At 36.1% G+C, this 7,343-nt stretch overlaps 1 long non-coding RNA gene across 2 annotated transcripts in view; it reads left to right on the top strand.

Moving 5' to 3' along the window:
- LOC122155257 overlaps positions 1–7,308 on the top strand; it is a 37,903-nt gene extending 30,595 nt beyond the window's left edge. For both annotated transcript variants that reach the window (XR_006167199.1, XR_006167200.1), the window contains exon 5: positions 7,131–7,308. This is a non-coding gene — a long non-coding RNA (uncharacterized LOC122155257). The remainder of the gene's footprint in view (positions 1–7,130) is intronic.
- Positions 7,309–7,343: the final 35 nt, after the last annotated feature.

Raw genomic sequence — 7,343 nt, 5'->3', positions numbered from 1 at the left:
AAAATAAAAATAAAAATAAAAATAAAAATAAAAATAAAAATAAAAATCTGGGATTGTATAAACGAGTTGCTGTTATCCAGCTGGATTCAAATCTAATCAGTCAACTCTTGTTCAAGGTCAGATGTCTGTGAAAATTCATTTTATTACAGCAGCTTGAGCATTTTTTGGTTTGCTGCTAAAAATATATAAATATTCCAGATGATGGTTTTCAGGGCTTAAAATTTAAGACATTGTAGAATTGTTTATGTATAGATACATATTTCCATAACTGAAAGAATTTATGATTTTAGACATGCCATCTACCTTGCTGATTATCACTCTTTTCTTGTTATCTCACTCTGTCTTGTCTTTCGGTTTGTCTGTCTCTTTCTGCACAAATTCAGTCTTTCATGGAACACTTCTGATGTCAGTGAAATTAAACAGTGATGTTTTACTTCATTTCCTTATTCACAAAAAAAATTTAAGCAACTTAGAATGATGCTCCCTTTGATAGTTCTGGGTTCTTCACTTCTTTCCAACACTTACCACATATTACATCCAGGACTATTTTTTTGAAAGATATATAGATAACTGCAGATTAGAGCTTGGCTATGTCAATAGTCACACTCCTCTGAATATCTGACATCAGGGTAGGATATTTAGTTTTGCAACAAAATTAGAATTATTACAATTAGAAGGAACATTTAGATCCCACTCACATGGTGTCAGGAAATCTGTAGTAACTTCACTGACTTTAACCTAAAACAAAAATGCATTTATACAAATTGAGAGCAAAGGCTCCTAGCAACAGGTATACCATGAAGTAAGAGTTCAGTACCTGTGATATAACAAGAACCTCTCTTCAAATTTCTTACTGCTGAAAATGAAGAATGGTGGTGACAAGAATACATGCTCAAGCTGAGCAGCAGACACAGTAGTCCAGTGTATCTCCTGCCAGTCACTCTTACTGGACAAAAGAACAAAGAATGCTCTGAAAGTAATGCCTCCTATGTTATTATGTTGGCCTACAATATCAGAGGTGAATGTTGGTGGTACTGCAGTAGAGGCTGAACCTTCCCACTAACATTCCATTACATTTTCCTGCTGTGGAAGAGATGGCAGCAAATGGCCAGTCTGACAAAATGGCATCTGACGTGGAATTGCAGATGAAGCAACTGTGTGGCGTTGAATTCCTCCATGTGGAAAAAAAATGTATCTATTGACGTTCACTGGCACTTGCTAAGTATGGAGACCAAGCAGTGGATGTGAGCACAGTGAGTCAGTGGTGTGTTTCAGCAGTGGCAACAGTGAAGTGGGTCACCTCCTCTAGTGCAGAGTTAACAAGCACAGCATGCAGGCTGCTGTTCATCACTGGTGAAAATGCATAGCTAATAGTGGTTATTATGTTGAAAAATAGTGTTTTGTAATTGAGAATATTCTCTATTGAATAGCGCTATTGTGCTCTTTGTATCTGTTGTAGTTTCCATGGAAATAAATAGGAGGCATTACTTTCAAAGCCACTAAACTCAAGCAGGGTCCTTTCCTCTGGGTTCTTCTGTAGGAGACTAGAGGTATGATTACAGTCACTGTGATTGAGTGATTCTCAATAGAGGGGGAAGGTACAAAGACCTTCAGAGGCATGTCTTTTCCTGCTCCTACGATATTGCACCATTGTACACGAAAACCAAATTTATTGTCTTCAAAAGAGTTTCCTTCTTTTTTGTTATCAGAGTCCTGTATTTAAATTTCCGTATCTGAGAATCACGGAGTCACAGTATGGGTGAGGTTGGAAGGCAACTCTGGAAGTCATCTGGTCCAACTTACCTGCTGAAGGAGGGCAACCTAGAGGTGGTTGTAAAGACAGTAATTCTTTTATTTCTTTATGTTTCTATTATAGATTTATGTTAACTCCCTTTTCATATTTGAAATGCTTCCTTTCTGGTAAAGAAATGTATTGGTCTAAAGCTTAGAATTTCAATACTTTATATGAGGACTGCAAAAACTCAAATTGTGAAGGTTTTCTTTTCAGTTCCACTGTCACTGACATGTGTTATTTACATTTACATGTGTCGTGAACAGCCCATCCACACTTCCATTATTTCTTTCCAGCTGGTACTTTATTTCAACTTCTTTAAAGTCAGAGTGTGGTAAACTTGCCATCCATCATTGTCTAAGCACTCTTAATTTGGCTACAGAGAGTGTGAAAGAGGGTTCGAATGCTGCACTAAGTCACAAATATAGGATCAGACAAGCCTTTGGTAAGGTCTTTGAAACCTGCTAGCTTCAGTCTGAATGAGCTTGAGAGAAAATTACTGATGCTCAGTTTACACCTTTTAAGACCTCTGCATTTCACATTGCATTCTGAACTAAAGTGAAACCAAAAATTCAGATGAAAAGCTTTGAATGCCTGAAAGAGTTTCCATATTGTTAGGCAACACTCTCTCAACCTCAGATTAGGTAAAAGTCATTGACAAATGCAGCAGCACAACTTTAAAAATTCTATGATTCTTCAGACCTGAAAAAACGGAAATGGGAAATCTGCCTGGATACAAAGAGCTTCTTTACCCAAGAAGAATCACAGGAAGGATCACACCCATCCAGTACATAAGTGGTGCCAGACCCTCAGCTATACAGCATAAATGCTGAATATACATGCTGAAGACTTTAGCAAAGAATACTTTAAAAGACAGTCTGTTCCTCCTGGATTTTACTCATGCAAAATTGCAAAGATCAGCTGAGAGACTTATTGTGACCCTTTCTGCCAGGAAGTGAGTGATAGTGCTTTTTTGACCATGATGAGCACAGGTTAAAGAAATCCAACTCAGATTTGAATCCTTGAAGTCTGCTTTAATTGAAAACTGCCCTATCCCTCTCACAGATGTTTACCGCTTGCTTATTCTTCTTTCTGCAAATGCACATGGTGCTGGAAAGACATGTAAAGTTTCCCAGATGGATGAAAGAGTAATGTTAATTTAGGAGCATTTATCTGTTCCTTTCCTTTCATTTTTTTTCCTCCTTTCTCATGCAGCCTCTGCCTTTTTGACTTTATTTTTACTTGAATAACTAACAACATTTTTTGTCATCTTCGTGGTCCATTCAAAATATGATTGTGCTTTCTGAAAAATGTTGTCAGGTAAATACTGGCTTCTAGTCTGGAGCTCCCCAATAGTGTCGCTTTTCCCCATGATGTAACTGACATGATTTCTAATTCCTGAAAGTTTTCAGCAGGCATGTATGCATGAATGAATAAAAACAGAGCCAGCTTCAATCTGCCCATTCTCAGCCTGCCCAGACAAAAGTTAGCTCTAGTCCAGAACAGAGGTATGAGCACAAGGCAGTCCAAACCATATGCTTCATCTTTCAGCAGAATATATTAGCTCAGACCCAGTGACACATGAAAGCATGTGTCATACTAAATTCAGTGGGTGGATTCAGGCTGATTCATTAAAATATTAAAAGTTTTGTCCCAGGTTTGACCCAGATATAACTGTTTAGTTATTTTTATAGGTTCTCTCCTTCCTTCAAGGCTTTTTTTTTTTTTCTTTCTCTTTTTGCTTTATTGAGATTCATTTTGGAGTTGACATGACGTGGAAAAAGACAACAGAACAGAACTGGTACTGAATTACACTGCTAAGCACCGTCACTTAATGAGTCAAAAATAACTGTAAAAATCTAACTCCAACACAATCACGCTTTGATATTAATACTAAATTTCAGACTATCTGGATATTATTTATGCTAATCTGACTTTTTATAAAAAGCTATGGATAGTTTAATGGGAACACCATAGTGTGAGTTAAGCCTCAGTATCAACTGAGCGTCAAAAAAATTCCATAAAATGTTGTGAAAGTTTTCCAGAAAATTAGAAATGATACGCAGTTGAATTTAAAAACAAAATTTAAAAAATCAGAGGTTCTCACATATCTCTTTCTCAGCTTCTTTAGGCTTAATCAGCGTATCCTACACTACATTTTTAAAGCCACGAGTGGACTTAATGACACACAAGTTCCAGTCTTAGTATCACAGAAATTCCAATAGGCTGATGCTTCTACATCTTTCTAAGATTTTTATGCAATATCCCCCACACTTTCTATTGAAGAATGTCAATATCCATAAGCTAAGACTCAAAAGAAATATTGTTCTGTCTGAGACTGTAGTTTGTAGCACTTCTATTTCCTGGACTAGTAAAATCCTTATTTCATGCTCTTTTCTTAATAACCAGGGTGTAACAAACTAAAGCTGTAATCATCATCATAACAGGGATAAAACCCTATATAAGCATAAACAATACCAACAATTTCAATCATATTAATAGTTGTTTCTCACAGTTGTTACTCCAGTCTCCTGCCACAGAAAGCATTTTTATTTTTACGCTCTACACATACTTTTCCTTTTAAACAGAGTACTGGACTTTATAATTGCCCCTTGTTCATCAGCTTCATAGACACAACTCAACATCATACACTTGTTTTAGATTCAAGTGACTGTCACCTTATCCCATCTGAACTGGTCCTAGCAGTTTATATTTCTCATCCAGTATCATTCCTGTTATGGTCTGGACAGTCATTTTTGTTCAAGCAGAGATACAACATACCAGCAAAAGAAATTCTCATAAGGTACAGAAAAATTGTGACATATTCTGTATCAATCAAATACAACAAACCTAAGAAATCACAAGTGGATATTCTTCTACTGTTACACAACATTTTTATCTTGTCTATCTAACTTTTGGTAACACAATTTCTTGTTACAAGTTAATCTATGAGTATATTTGATAACCGGGAACAACTTTCTGAGATTAATCCATTTCAGGACAAGGATTTAAATCATACACAAATGAGAATACAAATCACATTACACTGGTTAACTGCTACATTTCCTTAAGTAATCCCAGTATACAGAGGATCAAAAAGGCTGGCACAATATTTACAAGAATTTACAACAATCTTTTGTTTGGTATTGTTTACATCAGTGTATAGAAGCCAAAACAAACTGTTTAGTATATTATACTAACCTACTAATTCATTATTCCAAAAATGATTGCTTACTCATCCTACCATTATTCTAGTTAAAAATTAGCTTGTAAGAAGTCTGTGTAATCTCACGTTTTGTTTCTGAGGATTATTTATATTTCTTGTTTGATCATTCATTAATATAAAAACTATTGCTTTTAGCTTTTTCTGATACTCCACTTTCAAGCATGTTGTGTTGTTCTTTAAATAGTAACTTCAATTACATGTCATTGGACATCATGGTTTCTGACTACACACCCAATCAAATGATTCCATTTCCTCTCGGCCACTTTTTTGTGTCCATACTAAATAGCAGAAAAAAAAAGAAAACAATATTAAAAAGACAAATGTAAAATTCGTTCTAATTGCCTTACATTCTTCCCTCTCCTTTTAACACTTTAAAAAGCTTCCAAGTTCTATTTATTCATGTAGTAAACAATAGCAGTAAACAACAGACCCCAAGTAAACATTCACTGTCTAAGGAGATGAAGAAAAAAAAAAGGCTCCATTTTGCTTCTGAAAAAGACAGAGATATTATGTCACATAGCAAAGATTCTTTAGAAAACCCAGTTTTCAAAAACTGAATCCAAAATTACAAGGGCTGCTCTGAAAGTAATGCCTCCTATTGTACTCACCCACAATATCAGAGGTAGATGTTGGTATGGCAGTAGGATCTTCCCACCAGTATTCCATTACATTTTGTGACATGTGACAGATTGCAGCAGAGAGGTGGCCAGACAAATTGTTGTCTGACATGGGAGTGCAGATGAACCAAAGGTGTGGCACTGAATTCCTCCATGTGGAAAAAATTGTATCCTTTGACATTCATTGACACTTGCTGAGATCAACTAGTGGATGTGAGCATAGTGAGTCAGTGGGTACTGTGCTTCAGCAGTGGCAACATCAGCATGACAGACAAGCCACATTTTGACAGCCTTGCAAACTTTTGCAAGTGCAACATGCAGGGTCTTATTCACTGCTGGTGAAAATGTGTAGTTAATGACTGTGACTGTGTTGAAAAATAGTTTTGTAGTTGAGAATTTTCTCTGTCAAATAGTATTATTGTGCTTTTTGTATCTGTTGTAGTTCCAATGGAAATAAATAGGAAACATTACTTTTGGAGCCACCTACATGTATCTAGATGAACACACACAATCATACACAGGCACCAGGTGATAGAAAGGACAAGTTCAGGATGCATAATCTTAATTTAAAGTTACTACTTTCTCCACTATAAGACAAAGGAACGTTTGACTATATCACAAAGAGTAATGGTCTGAATTCATCATTTGTTTTTTTTCAATAACAGTAAAAATTGTAGAAAGCTTGACAGGGTAGCATAGTAGTGGGAATCTACATTCAGAGTCATGCATATGTTAGTTTCACCATCACCATTTAGCTGAGGATTATTGATCACAATAAGGAGAATTAATGAGTGTGCAGAGGGATTCCTTGTGTATCAGCGGGTAGAATTATGTGCTGAGTTGTGCCAGGCTGATAGTTCATACCATTGCATTAAACTCTTCATGAAAATCGGCGCGTATAGCACAGAAAGTAGTGCTAAGCAGTGGCACCAGTAACTTCAGGGATTTGCTTAAAATTCAGTGTGCATATTCCTAACAATCCAGTACACGTCTTTAAAATTTCAGTGCACATCTGTGAATGAATGCATGTTTTTTAAGGCTCTGCTTCACATTGTCCTAAGGTTCTGCACAAATGTTATTAATGTTAATGAGATCTCTATAGTCCTACAAAAGAGGTCATTCAGTATCGTACTTCATGCAGCCATATCATTGGGTTTCAGGTTGTGCAGTGGTAAGCCCTGAGAGATTGCCATTGTAGAAAAAGAATTGTCTGAAACAAAAAAGATCTGGAATTTGGTTAAAATCAGATTTCAGACAGTTCAGATGATTACTCAATATCTTTGCAAGTTAATTTTCTACAACAATTTTTTTATCCTTCCACCGTTTGAGATGATTCAGTTTGCCAGACCTCCATGAAATTGTCGTAATCCTGGACATGTCTCATTTTTCCAAGTTCAAATGAGACCCTGAAAGTAGTTGGCTATGGAGCTCATTTCACTGTCTGTTAGTAATGAAAAACAGCTCAGTAAAGACAATTCTTCCTTTTTCAAAACAGGAATTCAAGAAAAATGAGGAACCTCCCCAGATGTTTCCAAACTCAACGCCTGGAAATAAGTAAAATGACAGGGGTCATTTCCTTGGCATGGACAAAATCAGACAGAGCTATGTACAAATATATTGAAAAAGGTTGAAAATAAAATTGTGCTAAGACCACTGGATAAAAATAAATAAACAAACTGGGGGGGTAAAAAAAAATTAAAGAAAAAAG

Source organism: Centrocercus urophasianus, unplaced genomic scaffold, assembly GCF_019232065.1.
Source record: "Centrocercus urophasianus isolate 14NV4802_14NV808 unplaced genomic scaffold, USGS_Curo_1.0 seq_11, whole genome shotgun sequence".
NCBI lineage: Eukaryota > Metazoa > Chordata > Aves > Galliformes > Phasianidae > Centrocercus > Centrocercus urophasianus.
The sequence above is the reverse complement of the archived record's forward strand: the minus strand, read 5'-3'. Positions and strand labels throughout refer to the sequence as shown.